This window comes from Pinus tabuliformis, chromosome 9 (assembly GCF_031772625.1).
Source record: "Pinus tabuliformis cultivar Carrire ecotype Pingquan chromosome 9, CPIR1, whole genome shotgun sequence".
Taxonomy (NCBI): Eukaryota; Viridiplantae; Streptophyta; class Pinopsida; order Pinales; family Pinaceae; genus Pinus; species Pinus tabuliformis.
The window spans coordinates 1,633,082,516-1,633,099,227 of NC_142307.1; the positions used below are offsets into that span (position 1 = coordinate 1,633,082,516).

Sequence of the window (16,712 nt, forward strand, 5' to 3'; positions counted from 1 at the left end):
AGCAAGAGGAAACATGACAACGATCATCGAATCAAATACACAATAAATTTGATAATGAAGTTCACCTGGTGTTGGTTACGTCTCTGGGCTTGGTGTTAAGATAGTGGAGGTTGTTAGAGTCCTATAATAATAGGATTCATAATTTTGAATTGGTTGTGATTAAGTCTTATAATAATGTACCTACCTTTTCTTTACTGCAAACCTTTTCCATATTAAAAAATAAAAAATGTAAAGAGGGTATGTCCTAAAAGAACAAAAAAGAATAAGAGAAGATAAAAAAAAATGAAAAAAATATGAACCCCAAACAAAAAAAGATCATGAAAGTGTGCAAGTCCAAGGGCCACTACACTTTACTTTAATGTCTAAATTAATGATTGTGTGCAGCGTGTCATACATGCCACAACCCATGATAATCAAATTGTTTAATCATGCTTTAAATGTCTTGTTTATAGTTAGAGAATAAAGATCTAGCCAAACTGTTTAATCTCAGCAAATAAGTAGATAGGTAGAGAAATAAAAGGAGCTCATCAGTTTAATATAAGCCCTTGGAAGATATAAGGTTAGAAGTAGATAGTTTAATTTTCAAAAAGAAAAAGGAAAGAAAGGGTTTGCTAGCTTAAATGCACCCAACAAAGTGAAGAAATTTTTTTAGGGTATGTAGAAGAAAGGTTGTAGAAAGTACAAAGTTGATTGAAGCATAAGAACATCTATCATGTTTAATCATGTGTTTCAGTGTGCAAGAGTAGTTATCAAAGTAAAAGGATGCTTATAAGCTAATTTGGTTAACTTCCCATCCATTTCCTTTTACCCCCCACTAAATACTTACTAACTTCCCCTTTTACCCATTCATTTCTCATGAAGACACATTTTCCCTTAATTTTCACCCTTGACCCTTGGTTTCACACATTCCCTAGAAAATTACCCTCCAAATTCATTCCCCTACCCAAAAAACCCTTTTTCCCTTGTGTGAAACCCCTTTCGCCTTTAAAAAAAATCACTTTCCCTTTGATAAATTTCCCTAAAAACCCAAGAAAAAAAACCCATAAAACCCTTTATCATAAGTTTTATCCCCCCAATGCATTACTTTATTAACTCCACTACAATATCATTCTCCCAAGAAAACCTTGGCCCCACTTCATAAACCCGCATTACATTTTAACCCTACAATTATGTTGGAGATAATACTGAGAGGCGGGGGTGAATCAGTATTATCAAACTCTTTTCAATATATATTCCAGATTTATACTTTAACTTATTTGTATGTCAGTATCATATAATGATGAGCAAGAACAAGAAAAACAGATAGTCACACCAAAGAACACCAGATATAAGGTGGAAACCCAATGTGGGTGAAAACCACCTGCTGCAATATGTCTCTATCTTCTTTCAATTAGAAACTTCTTTTACAATGATTTTGTACTGGTGCAGTCCTTTACCAGTACACAAGCTGCAACCTACAGAGAGCTACAACCCTCTCTCATTTTCCAGTCTCTCCTGAAAGGGAGCTACAACCCCCTTAGCTCTTGTACTAGCTGAATTACTAGTACGTAGGTGCTGACCTACTTCTTTTCTTCCAAGGACCACGTTTCATTAATTTTCAGACTCGATCCATGAACATCAAATAATCATCAAGTACATGTGAATCAACCAATCTCATTTTACAATCAACCAATGAATGAACCAATAACTTCTCAGAATGTAGTAACCAGAAAAGCAATACCAGTCACCTAAACCCAGAGCTCTGCAGCAATAGACAAAAGGCAACCAACAAATACTTCAAGAAAAGTCCGCAACTTCACCAATAGTAACCTCTGAATATCCGCAGTTCTTCTGTGTCTAGACTGCATAGCTCCACACCTGCACTGTCTACCCGACAGCGCACCTCCGCACCTGATCCTTCTTCTGCACTGCGTACCTCCGCACCTACGCCTTCTGCTTTGCTACGTACCTCCGCACCTGTGCCTTCTGCTATGTTGCGCACCTCCGCACCTATGCCTTCTGCTGCTCTGCGTACCTTCGCATTGCGCCTTCTGCTGCACTGCATACCTCCGCACCTGCGCCTTCTGCTGTGCTACGTACCTCCGCACCTGCGCTGTGGATCACCTGCGGACCTCCGAATAGAGCCAAATTATCAGTCCTCCAATGTGCCACAGATTATCAGATCCTCAGATCTGATCATGTGCCAAAGGGATCACGACCTATCAATAGATCCGCCTTACAAATCATAGTTTTCACCTTGATTTAGATCTAGCTTTTCAAACCGATCACCCAAAATTTCAGATCTTAAGATATTCAAATGTTCACAAGTGTCTAGCCAAATGATCTCCTTTCCTTTTTATAGGCAAGCCCTTGCTCAAACCATGGATCAAAACCATAGAAAACCAATAGAAGGGACCCAAAATCGGGGTTCAATAATTTAGATGCTATACCACAGACCAAAACCATAGGATCATCCACGTCGGACTAAATACCATGGACCACCATAGGATTTCCCACGTGCGTGCGCTTTTCTCTGCATGAAAGTGTGTGTACTGGGGGTCCGCACCTTCTGTTCAGATAACCTGCTGACATGACCGCACTTTGTGAATGGCGTGCTTGCGGGCCCGCACCTTTTGAACGGTGTACCTATGAACCCCTTATTTTCTGTCATTTTGAGAGCCTGAATAGTGATTTGCCACTTGAGTGAGTTGCCATCAAGGACAACACCTGTGCCATAACACCAAACCTGAATCATAATGCCAACAAATTATCCATTAATTAATTATACTTCAATGAAATTATTTCCCCGAGCCCCACTAAATGTCTCACCCATCTCTCGTCGTGCAACTCCGCCACGCGATGGCCATTGGATCTTGCACCCTCAGATCCTATGACCCTCGGCCATATTGCATCCACCCATCTCCTGAACTTTACCAGCCTGAGAGCATTCGATTTGGGTGGTATTGCTTGGGCCCCCCTTGGGTTACATAGCCGCACCGTGTTAAATTGTGTGCTCTCGGGAAAATACCACCCATCACTCAAAAATAGTGCAATGGCTCCCTAAACCACCTCCCCACCAAAAGGAAAAACCATCACTATTCACTAAACGAGTTTTCGCGCCAATTTTTAACCGCTACTGGTTAAAAGGCCACAAACCCCCATTTTCACCCTTTTCACTTATTTGCTCTGCGAAAGCTTCCTAAACATTTTTGCACAATCCTGAGCTTCTGCAACTAGTTTTGACCACCAATTGCCTCTCGAACATGCTCTGGAAGCCCAATTTAGCTCTCCAGTGCACAACTGAAGCACCAGTACCCTCTGCAGCCACCATTCAAAACCAATTTGCATCTTGAACCACAAATTCCGGGTATTTCAATAGAGAACCAAAATGACCCTTCAGTTTAAAACGTACAGTGAATTCAAGAAATAATTAATTGAATTTAATTGATTTCCCTTTGAATTGAGAGTATTCCCCCCTAAAATACCAAAACCCCTATCCTACAAACTGCCAATAGCCTATCTTTGAACCAGACACATTCAAACTTCACTTCTAGAGTTGTATAAGCCCAATTTCCTAATTTTATCACAAAGATGGCTTCCTAGACCTCCCTTGATGTCAGACCTATATCAACCCCTCACCTGGAAATTGACCATTTGGCCCTAGTAGACAGGGATTTCCAAATTAAAGACACTCCTACTCTAGGAAACCTTCTGAAAATCCACTACTGGATTAAGGATAGGTTTCTAAACCATGTAGATGACATTCACCTTTGCGAATCCTTTTTGCACAAGTATACATTCCCAGAAGTTCACCCATTCTGAGACATTGTACATTTCTGTCATGCCTACTATTTCCCAAACCAAAGGGCTCTCATGGCACCAAACCATGAGTTACTATTCACCATTACTACTGAATCAATCAACCAGATGCTACAAATCCAACCTAGCCCTAATCAGACCCCTCTGTCCATTGGAAATCTGTTAGACCTGTACATCACACTAGACCCAGCCAAAATCAAACAAATTTTCTAGAATTTCACCATTGAGGAATGCCATACTCCTACAGACACTCCACCCTATGTTGCCTCTATTATTTCAGAGACTAGCAGGTGCATAATCACCATGCTCTCATGCATACTAGGATACACATCAAATGAGCATGTGGATGAGGTCATCATGGCCTTCCTGTCCATTTTCACTCCAGGCAAGCCTCCTTCTATTATGTATGATTATGCTCAGTTCATTGCAGACAGAATGCATGAACAATTCACTAGACTTCCCACTAAAAAGAGTTTACAAATACTCTTCAGTGTGTTTTAAATGTTTTTGTATTACTAGACAGACAAGTTCCATGCGAGGATCTAGAAATTGGACACCAAGGGAAAGGATAGATTAGTCATCTACTAGACACCCTTTGTCCAAACGTTTTCCACAACATTCACCTACAAAGACTTCATAGACTCTTTTGTGTACCCAGTCATGAACATGCTGACTTCTAAGACTCAGCCTAGAATCAACCCAGAGATCAAGAGAGTACTGCAATTGGCCAAGAACAACAAGGTGGGAGATTGGTACTTGTACCAAAACCACATTGAGATAAAAAATTATGGCTGTGAGCTAGCCCCCTATAAGCTGCCCAAATACCTCCCTATGAGGATATTTTCTCTTGAATACTTTAGACAAATCATCAACTCTCATGAGGTCCACTTCCTAGCTTATAGGAAGAAAACCCAGTTCAAAATGAAAAACCAAATGGGTCCATTCATTTGCAACATCAAAGAGGCTGGACCAGAGGCCAACAGGTTATTTCAACAAATGAAATTCAAAAATAGTTTCATGTGGCACTATGACTCACATGGTGTCATAAACAAGCTTAGATTCAGCGTCAAGTTGGGAGCATACATCCACCACCCAAGACCTGACATTGAACAGTTTTCTAACCACGATGAGTGGGTGGAGAGCACCTTGATTGATATGAACATCACTATTGTGGATGTAGAGAACACACTCATTGACCTTGAAAGACAATTTGATCACAACTCTTTCCTGCAGGTTCTAAAACAAGGGGAGCCAATGAACATTCCTCCTATCATACAGACCCCAGCCAATGAAGAGAAGAATCCTAAGAGGAATAGGGAGGAAGCATCTAGCTCTACCATGGAAACTAATGATGAGCTGTTTGAGCCAAGCAAGAGGTCCAAGTTGAATCTTGTCTTTGAACAGGAGGAGAACATTGCTTCAGAGGAAATAATTGACATTGAGGCAATGGGGAAGAGAAGTGATAAAATAGCTGCATCAGGTGAAACACAACAGCCATCAACCTCCAACACATAGATGATATAGAGACAATAGAGTATGGAGGTTTCTTCCTTGGTCAGGCCAGCTAAAAAAGGAAAGGATATCAAAGATAGATTCAAAGAAATAAAGGTGAGGAATGAAAAATTGAAGGCAGTGATATATGCCCAATACCTCAAGCTTACACCACCAAACCAAACTAGATTGATGTCAGCCTTTGACATCAAAGCAGGAAAAATGCAGCTATCATTTTCATAGCCCACTGTACAACAAACAAAGACCTCAGCGGACTACAAGAAGAAAAATTTTGAGGTGTTGGCCAGGGATGTTCATCCCTTTAATCAGATAGAGTTCCATAAGTAGGATGGAGAAATTATTTAGTCCACCCTCACAAAAAATGACATGGATGCCTTTAAGCTAAAAGATTCATTGGATAATTTGACATCCCAATTCAAGCTGGAAAAGGCCTCCTCACAGACCAAAGACATCGAGATAAAATCCTTGGAGGACTTGATCATTGAACTGGGCCATGACCCAAGTTATGTTAGGTCCACAAAGAAATTAATCAAGAAAAAGAATGAGGATATAACAGCCCTCAAGAAATAGCTTAAGCTACCTCCTTCATAGCACCCATAGACAAAGGAAGTCCTGGAAAGCTAGCCCAATCATGAGGAAGTGTTGGGCTTAGTGCTGCAACTGAATGACCAGTTGAAGGAGATGAAGAAAGAACTAGATAACTTGATGCAATTCAAACAAGCTAGTCTAGATAATGCTCCTGCAACTGTCACCACCGTTGTACCTTCTACATTGGCAACATCCTTGTCTCCCACTACTCCAATGGTGTTGTGGGGAAAAATGCCTATGCAGGACGATCCTATCCACCTAAGGTGTGACAGTGCCTTAGCAACAAATAGAAACAACTATTCTAGTATTCTTCCTTTATGAATTAAGAATGAAGAGAGATAGATGGACTAACCGGTGTCTTCCATTTGTCCCTTGATCCGGTTTCTCTTCTCTTTGAGGATTCCCAGCTACTTGCCTTCTCGCTCGCCCAGCTTCAACAGGTTTCTGCAAGATCACAAGAAGAGAACACTACACAAAGACATAGATTCATATTCATAACTAGTTCAGGATTAGAAATAAACTAAACATAATAATGCAATCATACATCAAAGATACATCAGTATATAGGAGAAACCAAGATAGCTTTATTGATGAATAACAAGGTTCAGGAAGAGATACAACCTAGAAGGCTCCAATCCAGCATCTCCTTCCCAGCAAATGAAATTCCTATCTTCACCTTCCTTCAAAGAATTAAGCACCCAATGATTCCAGTCTCAAACCAACAGCAATTCTTTGCAATAACAAAATTCAAGCCTCTAGATCTCATGGAGGAGAGATCCATATATAGATGTTTGGAGAGAGGATGAGTGAGCTTGAGATCTAACTAGTGTCCTCTCCCTCTGTCAGTTCTTGCTTCCACTTGGAGACTAAGATCCTCTTACTCATCACTAGTCAAATTCCTTGAGGCAAGTGTCATTGGGAAATATTCTGGAAGCTTCCAAGGTCTTTCCACCTCGTTGAATGAACTTTCCATTTGTCACTTCCCACTCAGCGCACCCTGGTAGTGCTTCTACCTGCTTTGCAGTGCACCTAGCCAGTGCAATCTTTGCATTTCAGCGCAGATAGCTAGTGGAGCCTCTAAATTGATCCTGAATTGACTTGTTTTTGAGCAGTTTCTGGTGGAGAACTTTTGTGAATTGCTGTGGTTTGTTAGCCTTGTTCCTCTAGGGGTAGGAAAAACATGTTTAGGGACTTTGGATCCCTTATATTATGGACATTTCATGCTCAATGCTGTAAGGCACAAAAATGTCTATAACAGTTGCCCCCTAAAGTATGAGGTCGTTTATCGGGTGAAATGCTTTATTAGGAGGATCCGAAGTTCTTTCATTGCTGGGAGGAGACCTGTAATACAATACAATACAATACATTATTTTTCATACTGCTTTCATGATCTAGCTGAGGCAGGCATCCCCATGCTCAGCTTTATAAATTCATTTTTCTGTACATAGAACAGACAATCATCTGATGGTAGACTGATAATTTTGATGAAATTATCATCCTTTGGGTAGGATGATTATCTGCTGCAATGATGTACATGTCAATGTCTTTATCTTTCCTGAATATATATCGCAGCCCGGATGGATGAAACTAGATCCAGGGTCTTCAAACTTGTTCGATCTTCACTCTAAGTACAAGTCGATCCATGTGAGAAATGTTCTGAAGTCGAACATGGAAAGACATCGCTTGATTACCGGTCAATGAGGTAAACCGTTAACAAGCGCGAGAGGAATCACCGATAATGATAATGACCCTCAAGGTACTGCAGTACAATTCACGTGGTGTGAATAAAGGACTTGGCGTCGAACACCACGCAAAATCTTTCAGTCGAAGGTCATTGATGTATACCTATCGCCGGAAGTGAGAAACTTGCCATTGAGGCATGCAAGCTTCAAAGTACTGAAGGGGTTGTTCCTAGATCAACTTCTTGGATAATGAGCTGATGTCGACAAGAAGCAATCCGTCAAAGGAGGGCCTTAATGAATCCCACATCAATGACACAGAACGGAGCAAATGATTTTGATGGAGGTGAAAACGATCTGATGACATATGATTCAGGGTGGCGATCATGAAAGGATGAAGGATAATGTATGGCAGTGGATGGGACATGGTTGACTTCTCTGAACGACTTCTCTTGAACATATGGCGACACTTATGCGATGGATCGGTAGCATTACCCCAAATATGGATGGTATGGCGAGACCATGGTGATGTGACCGGTGAATGAAACAACCCAACCCGATTGTGGTACGGAGGAAAAAGTGTCATGTTCAAGAGCGACTTGCTACCATCAAAGTTTTCTTGAGTTTCTCCCAATTTTTCCCCAGTGATTGCTGACCAGTACCTCTTTATTTTTGTCAAGCTTGAGGAGGATAACATATGCTTGTTCTATAACTTGCCCTTCGGGCAAGCCCATCGCTATGTTTTAACGAGCCTAGCGATAGTGAAACTCGTTCTCGTCTAAAGACAAGTTGGTCGCTATTTAATGCTTTTAACGAGTCTAGCGACAAACATAACTCGGTCCTTTTCATTTTTAGAGAGTCTGAAAAGGTACGTAAAGTCAACTCCGAAAGTCCTTTCTCGTCATCTAATCCCTTAAGTCCGAAAAAGTATAAAACAATACAGAAGGGATGAGTTTTCGATAGTTTTAACGAGCCGAACAAAACAAGCGCTCGATCTTTTTATGCAATAATCCCTTAGGTCCAAAAAGATTAAAATCTAGAGGAGGGATAGCACTTCTGGTCGCTTTAACGAGCTGGAAGGCCAAAACTCGGCAATCTTTTCATATTTTACGAGTCAGATGAAAAGAGCTTAAAGAAGACTCGTCTTTTGAGGAACGAGTGATAAAACGGGTTAGCAGCTGATTCTAGGTACGGGTTGGAATTTTCCAATCACGGCAGTGTCACAAGGATGGCTAGTGAAATCACTCTTCGCAGCTGTTCCTCAAAATGGGTAAACAATCATATGGAGGTGAACGATCGGCCAATGGAAAAGTGGAGGTGATGGTGCAAACACGACCAAGGCTTTAATGGTTGATGATATTACATTCACGGTGGTTATTTACCGGAATAGTTCATATTTTAACGAGCTTAAACGTGGGTGGAAACATTTGCTCGATCTTATGTTTATTTCTTAACGAGCATGAACTATGCGCTAAAACTGCTCGGATCATGCATTTATTTTTTAATGAGCATGAACTGTGTGCTAAAACTGCTCGATTAATCCAGTCATATGATAAGAATGTCTCATTAAGATTCTATTTTTTATGGAGCTTCATCTCACAAAGCTTTGCTCCAGATCCTTTCGTTATGCAAGTTTGGAAACGACTAATCCTACGAGTTTAAAGGGTTAGACCTACAGGTTTAAAGGGAGGACCTAAAAATTTAAAAAATAAATAGCCGCCCCTTGCTTGCACTCCAGAAGGTTTGCATGCCCCCAGGCATAAAGTACGATTTCAAGGTTACCCCTTCTTAGTCCAATAAAACATTTGTTTCACCGGGAGAGGCCTACCTCTTTCAGGTTATCCAAAGATTGTCTCGTTAATCTTTCAAACAAAACACTTCTTCGGCGATATCTACCGAAATAGACAAAGGTGAGAGACTCCGTCTGTCAACTCACATAACTTTGACAAAAGAATCTTATTCCAGAACAACCCCACTTCCAACCACGGATGGGGTACGGACTAGTCATATTCTCCCGCGGAAACCTACTTTATACCCAAAGTTTTCCTGCCGAAGCAGACCAGGATGCATGCCCCCTGGGTTCCAGTCATATCCTTCCGGATTACTCGCGCTCATCGGGAGGACGGACCGTGGGTTGAGACATTTATTGTGTGAAGAGACCATTTATGGACGGTATATGACTATTTGCGATGCATGATCTGGGAAATGAAAGCTGGTCCACGAGCTTGACCACTCTTCCTTCGTGCGGAAAACACATTGCTCTAAAGAGTGAGGAGACAATAACTCCCATGCAATATATATAGTCTCGTCCAAGGAGTAGGTTATAATCCAAGGGTCCATGAACGACCATCACGTTCATTTGAACGGTCTTCCCTTTCAATGTTATGGGCACATTAGGGAGGATCCCTAAAGGTCGACTATTTCCTTTATCAAAGCCTGTCAGATTTCTCATTTCAGGCAAAAGCGCTGGCGAACCAAGTGCTTTCCAAGCAATAGAGGAAAGGATACTCACAGATGCCCCCTCATCAATGATGGTGCCAGCATTACCATTCTGTATATTTGAATGATAATCCTGAATGGTATGCTTGCTGGCAAACGGGGTCTGCCTAGTTGGTTCCAGTCGAACGAGACAACTAGGTTGCTTGGTGGTGGGACCGAATAGACGGCCGGGTATGACTCTGACGAAGTTCCTTCCTGTGATAAAGGAATGGGCAAATTGCCCTCTTGTTCATCGAAGTCTGTGTTGATGAAGAGAATTTGGACGGTGTCGTCTTTATTCTCCTCTGTGATGGTATCATTTGAAGATAGAGCCTCTGAAGGCAAAACCGGGTCAACTGACACCTCAACCTTTTGACTTTCGTCAGGTATGGATTTAGACGGTTCATCTTCAATGATAGGTGCTTCGGCTGACCACCTGAGCGGGCCAGCTGGGTTCTAAACTGGTGAAGGACTTGGCAGGAGTTTTTGATATCCAGGAGGAAGTTGCACTGGTAAAACCGGGCGATCTTCCAAAACTCTTTTAGCCTCGTCTAAGAAGGGACAACGGTGGATGGCATGGTTGCCTTCGCACAGTCTACAGGGAGATCTAGCTTTCCCTTTTTGTCCAAGGACTTCACTTTCACTAGTTGATGGTGTGCTGTCAACATGGCTATCAGAGGTTGACGCTACCGAATTGTGCAAACGGGGAGACCAGTCCCTTAGTATCCGAGGGATGCAGGGACAATATCTGTGGAAGTGGTCTCCCTTGCATATGACACATGGCGATTTAGGCCTAGTCAGTGCTGTGTGTGGATTTTTGTCAGACGACACTTGTTTGCCCCTAGTCGCTTTTGGCTCCTTCTTCTTCTTCTCTTTCTTCTTCTTTTCCTTCTTCTCCTTAAGAACTTGGTTTTTTGTTTTACCAGTTCCGTCAAGCGAAGAGGAAGGAGGAGAGGAAGAATTAGATGAAGTAGAAGGCTGGTGGGTAACTCTGGTCTGGTCTAACTATTGATTCGACTGTTCAGGAATAGTGGTGTTCTGAACGACATTGGTTGAAAAGAGCCAGACGGGCAAGCCAATTGTCAGTCCTGGAAGCGACAATGTGGCCATGTGGAGCGCACCAACATCTCCCCAAGAGGAGAAGGGACTAGGATTTCCACCAAGGGGAATTCCTTGGTTGGTGTCCTCCACATTCTCAACCTAAAGATCAATGCAGGAAGAAGGGGTGATTGTTCCGTTTAAAATAAATTTTAACGACGCTTTAGACACAACTTGCTTTTTCAATTTTAAAGAGTCGAGAAAAAGATAAAGATGACTCTAGTCTCCTTCGATGTTTTAACGAGCCCGAAGTGAAAAATTCTCGGATGGACTTTTTCCGTTATAGAGTCTGAAAAAGGCCAAAAGGAACTGCTCTGGAGTTCTAGGTAGTGGGTGTGCCAAACTTTTAACAAAACCGCAGAATACTTTTTAAGGTACGGGTGGTCGATCTTCCTGAATGCTGTGTTCAGTGCATTGCGATCAGTAGGGCGACCGACACGGCTTCCTAAGGATAAAGGTTTTATGCCTATAGGGGTCTCCCAATATATACTCGATGGTACGTGGGAGCACAATCCGTACTGGCGCTATCGTTCCTCAGGAGGAATCACCCACCATCAACGAGATCGACAGTCACCAGGCTTTACGACGCCGGAACACGTCTCTAGCCTAGACCTCTATGTTGTGCGGTAAGTTACAAAGCGTTGTTAAGTTCATTCAATTTATTTTAGGTTGATCTTTTTATAAGTTTGCCTTTTGAGGTTCACCACGAGATGTATGATACAATTCCTAAATGCAGTCTAAAGATGATAAGCAAGCTTTATCTCTTTTTCAACATTGAAAATCCTAGCTACAAAGGGAAAAGAAAGACACCATCTTTTCTCCAAGAGCAATCAACACACTCTAATGCACTTTTCCTAAATCAAGCATGCAAACTATCAAGATGCAAATGCACAATGCAGGTGTTTGTTTTCTGCTCTCTTAATATTGATGCCTAAAAAGAAAGCTTTTTGTACAACTTTGAATTTGCTTTTAAATGGCAAATACAAACAAGTTTACTTTTTCGAAATCGGAAAGGGTAGAAGAGATTACAACACTTAATGATTTTCGAAATGAATACTTGTTTTGACACTCAAAAGAGACAAACTCAAACCAAAAGCAAAAATGAATGTATAATCAACTGTAAACAGCCAATGAATTCTCTCCTAAGATCACAATCAACAGATCTGAATCAAGGGCTACAGGATGACTATTTCACTCTTGCAAAGGAAAACTGTAAGTGACGCCACAAACACATAAAAACACTCACAGTCTTTTTGTAAAAAAGGAGGCGGAATTTAAGTAGAGAAAAGGAGTTATCAGACAGGTACCTATGCTGGTTACAGGCTGCAAAAATTAGAGATCAAAACAAGGCAAAACAGAGCAGAGAACCCCAGCTGCACAAGGCCTAACTGGATCAACGCACCCTCAACACAGAGGTTTTGACATTCAGTGCAGGTAGCCTTCACGGGACCTGTGTTGAAATGCAGAACCTCTTCACAGGGTCTGCACTGAAGGAGAAACGAGAGTTTCTCACTGGGTTCTAGGTCACAGTTTGCTATTTAATCTACAGTTTCAGGCCAAATAAAATCAACAAGCAAGGTACAATCAAAGGGATGCTTTGAGGAAGGGCTAAGATCTATCACAAAGGATCATCAAATCATTTGTGAATCCATTGCTCAGATCATAGACAAATCCAGTGATTGGATCAAAGCAGGAGTTGTCTACTTTGCATCTGAGAATAGCAGATGCAGTTCGATTGTTGCTGTTGAGTCTATGAAACAAACAATGATAGAGACACAAATAAAATGACTAAACAGATCTCCCCAGCGGAGTCGCCAATTTGTTGTGGGGAAAATGCCTATGCAGGACGATCCTATCCACCTAAGGTGTGACAGTTCCTTAGCAACAAACAGAAACAGCTATTCTAGTATTCTTCCTTTATGAATTAAGAATGAAGAGAGATAGATGGACTAACCGGTGTCTTCCGTTTGTCCCTCGATCCGGTTTCTCTTCTCTTTGAGGATTCGCAGCTACTTGCCTTCTCGCTCGCCCAGCTTCAACAGGTTTCTGCAAGATCACAAGAAGAGAACACTACACAAAGACATAGATTCATATTCATAACTAGTTCAGGATTAGAAATAAACTAAACATACTAATGCAATCATACATCAAAGATACATCAGTATATAGGAGAAACCAAGATAGATTTATTGATGAATAACAAGGTTCAGGAAGAGATACAACCCAGAAGGCTCCAATCCAGCATCTCCTTCCCAGCAAATGAAATTCCTATCTTCACCTTCCTTCAAAGCATTAAGCACCCAATGATTCGAGTCTCAAACCAACAACAATTCTTTGCAATAACAAAATTCCAGCCTCTAGATCTCATGGAGGAGAGATTCATATGTAGATGTTTGGAGAGAGGATGAGTCAGCTTGAGATCTGACTAGTGTCCTCTCCCTCTGTCAGTTCTTGCTTCCACTTGGAGACTAAGAGCCTCTTACTCATCACTAGTCGAATTCCTTGAGGCAAGTGTCATTGGGAAAGATTCTGGAAGCTTCCAGGGTCTTTCCACCTCGTTGAATGAACTTGCCATTTGTCACTTCCCGCTCAGCGCACCCTAGTAGTGCTTCTACCTGCATTGCAGTGCACCTAGCCAGTGCAATCTCTGCATTTCAGTGCAGACAGCTAGTGGAGCCTCTAAATTGATCCTGAATTGACTTGTTTTTGAGTAGTTTCTGGTGGAGAACTTTTGTGAATTGTTGTGGTTTGTTAGCCTTGTTCCTCTAGGGGTAGGAACAACATGTTTAGGGACTTTGGATCCCTTAGATTATGGACATTTCATGCTCAATGCTGTAAGGCACAAAAATGTCTATAACAAATGGCTACTGCACTACTAGCATCTACACCAACTACATCAGCTACAAGATCAACAGCAATAGCCTCCACAGGTGATGAAGCAAAAAAATTGGTCAAAGCAATGGAAGAAAAATCTGTTCAGACCACTGAGATGAATACACTTAAGGAGAAAGTCACCAACTTATAGACAGATTACAAATAGGCCCAAATCATGCATAAAGAAGAACAACAAAAGGCTACAAGGATGAATGGAACAATAAAAAGCCTGGAGAAAGAACTGACACTGAATGAATCTATAGGTATGGCTAAAGAGAAACTATGGGCCAATATCATTGACTCTGTCAATGATATTTGGTCATCCATCCAAGTTATTTTTTAACAAATTGATTTAATAAAGCAAGCCACAAAATCCATTCATAAAGACAAGGAAGAACTTGGAGATATGCCAGAGGAAGATGCAAGAATCATCCACTTCCTCAACTCTAAGAATAAGTATGAGTTGCAAGAACTTGAGATACTTGACAGGACAGGTACAATTTTGGAAGTCAAAAAAGTCCTCACTAAGAGGAATTTGATGTTAAACTTGGAGGATAAGTGTCAAACCATGCAACTAGTCGTTGACATGTGCATGGTTAAGTTCAAACTTTTGAAGGAAAAGGGATTGCCTAAAACCTTGGTCATAAATGATAAGCTAATCACACAAGAAGATTACAATAAAAAGATCAGGGAAGTGGCCAAATATCATGTAAACACTTCATCCATGAAGGGCATACCAACAGGCAAAGTATTGTATCAAACATTTGAAAACTTGTTTTACCTCTAGCATGAGGTAAAACACCTGTTTATTAATAACACAACTTCTGCCAAATACACAAAGGCACATGAGATATACAGAAAGATGCTCAATATCCAATTACCATATGATGAAAGATGGTAAAAAATGAATTATTTACTATAGTAAATACATAGTAAAAATATAAATATATAGTAACAAGTAAAAGAGCACAGTAAAAGGATATTGATAGGTCAACAAGGTTAACGTGTATGAGATGGAAAAGTATCAGATGAAAGGTTAAAGTAAAACAAAACATCCAGCGTGAAGACCAAAAAAACAACCAGCTTAAAGGGCAAAAGATCAAAGAGAAAAGCCAACAAAACCTAAATAACGGGGACAGCGAGCAGCAATTCGATAGCTATCTCTATCTTCTTGCATGTGGATATTTCCTTTTCCTAGATTAGTTCTCAATGCTGTTTGAGATATTTTGTAAATTCTTTTTGTATAAATACTTCAGACTTTGAAGTATTATGGTGGATTATTTTACATTTGTAGAGTTATTTTGATCTTAAAATGTAAGGGTGATTGTACTATTTTCAAGTCAACAGACTGGAGCAAGTAATAAAAGCAATTATCTATAGGATTCATGAGCTGTGCTATTTGCAGTGAAGTATCTTCCTTGTTTAATTTTTTTACCTTCTTATGTGTTTCATAATCTTAAATGTGTCCTAAATTTGAATGAATTAACTGGAGATATCACTCAAAATTTGTTTAAGTACACTCCGTTTTGCACAGTTAGTCATTTACGTGTTTTCTCTGATACCTAGATTTGACAACCCTTAATTTCTCTCCCATCCCGGTTGAATTCTTTCATTCCTTCGAGATTCTAGCCTAGGAAAATATTAATTGCTCCCTGGATCTGATTTGAAACCATTTTACCATTTAGCCTTTGGGATTTGCAGTAACTCGTCTATCTTGCCCTGTAGACACTGTTTTTAGAATTGAATCCAGTCTTGTTTGTTTGACATTCGACCCCATAGCCCAATGGTAAAATAAAACCTCTATTCATTTAAGTAATGTGATCCCACCACCCAAATTCAAACCAAAATCCAAGTGCAAACAATAACTAGCCTAAAGTCATATTAACTAAAAAAAGGTTAAATTATAAAGAGAGAGCCCTCTTTGAGCATCAGGAAGGCTAGGTCCTGATCTCCAAAAGTGGTTTGTGGTTACCTTTGAGTTTTCTTCCTTCATTAACTTCAAAAGAAATATCAGAGTGATAACATAACTGGCGACCATACTGGGGATTTCGATCCTCGATCTCATAAAACTTTAAGGAAACCTTGAATTTCATCTTAAGCCCGTTAAGGTCATTTTCCAAAGTTAATCTTGAAAAATTTCATAGAAATAGTTAAAAGGGTTAAAATTCTGCCTCCCAAGAAGATTCACTAGACCAGGGAAAACCCAGATCCAAACCCTACAACTATAGTTGATGACCCAGACAAAATTCTAAGAAAACCCAAAACACTAGAAACTCAGGCAAGTAGTAATCGGTTAGTCAGAGTTAATTCACTCCCTGAGGAGTTGTCAAATTTATAGGAAATACCTTTTGATTTGTCATTTGACCTCTCATTATTTAGAACTAAATTTGAGAATGCCATCCATGAAACAATCTTAGTCCCTGAGTTTACTCAACACATTGAATAAAAAAAGGTTATCCATCCAGATTTAGATAAATTTGTCTTCGACGCTTTTGACAAGTTAGAAGCCTTGACCTCTACATTGATCAGCAATATAGATAGTGCTTACCTTCAACAATCTATTGAACTCGCTGCCCTTACTGCTGCTACCTCTGAAATTTCTACATAGTCTTCACTCACTATAAATACACCTTCTTTTACTACCACTTCACCAATAGTATCCATAGTCCAGCCACCTAAACCAGT

At 40.5% G+C, this 16,712-nt stretch overlaps 1 pseudogene; it reads left to right on the forward strand.

Annotated features, from left to right (window-relative positions):
• The first annotated feature begins 5,136 nt into the window (after positions 1-5,136).
• Positions 5,137-16,712, forward strand: part of LOC149155091 (U4/U6 small nuclear ribonucleoprotein Prp31 homolog pseudogene) — a 40,525-nt pseudogene continuing 28,949 nt past the window's right edge.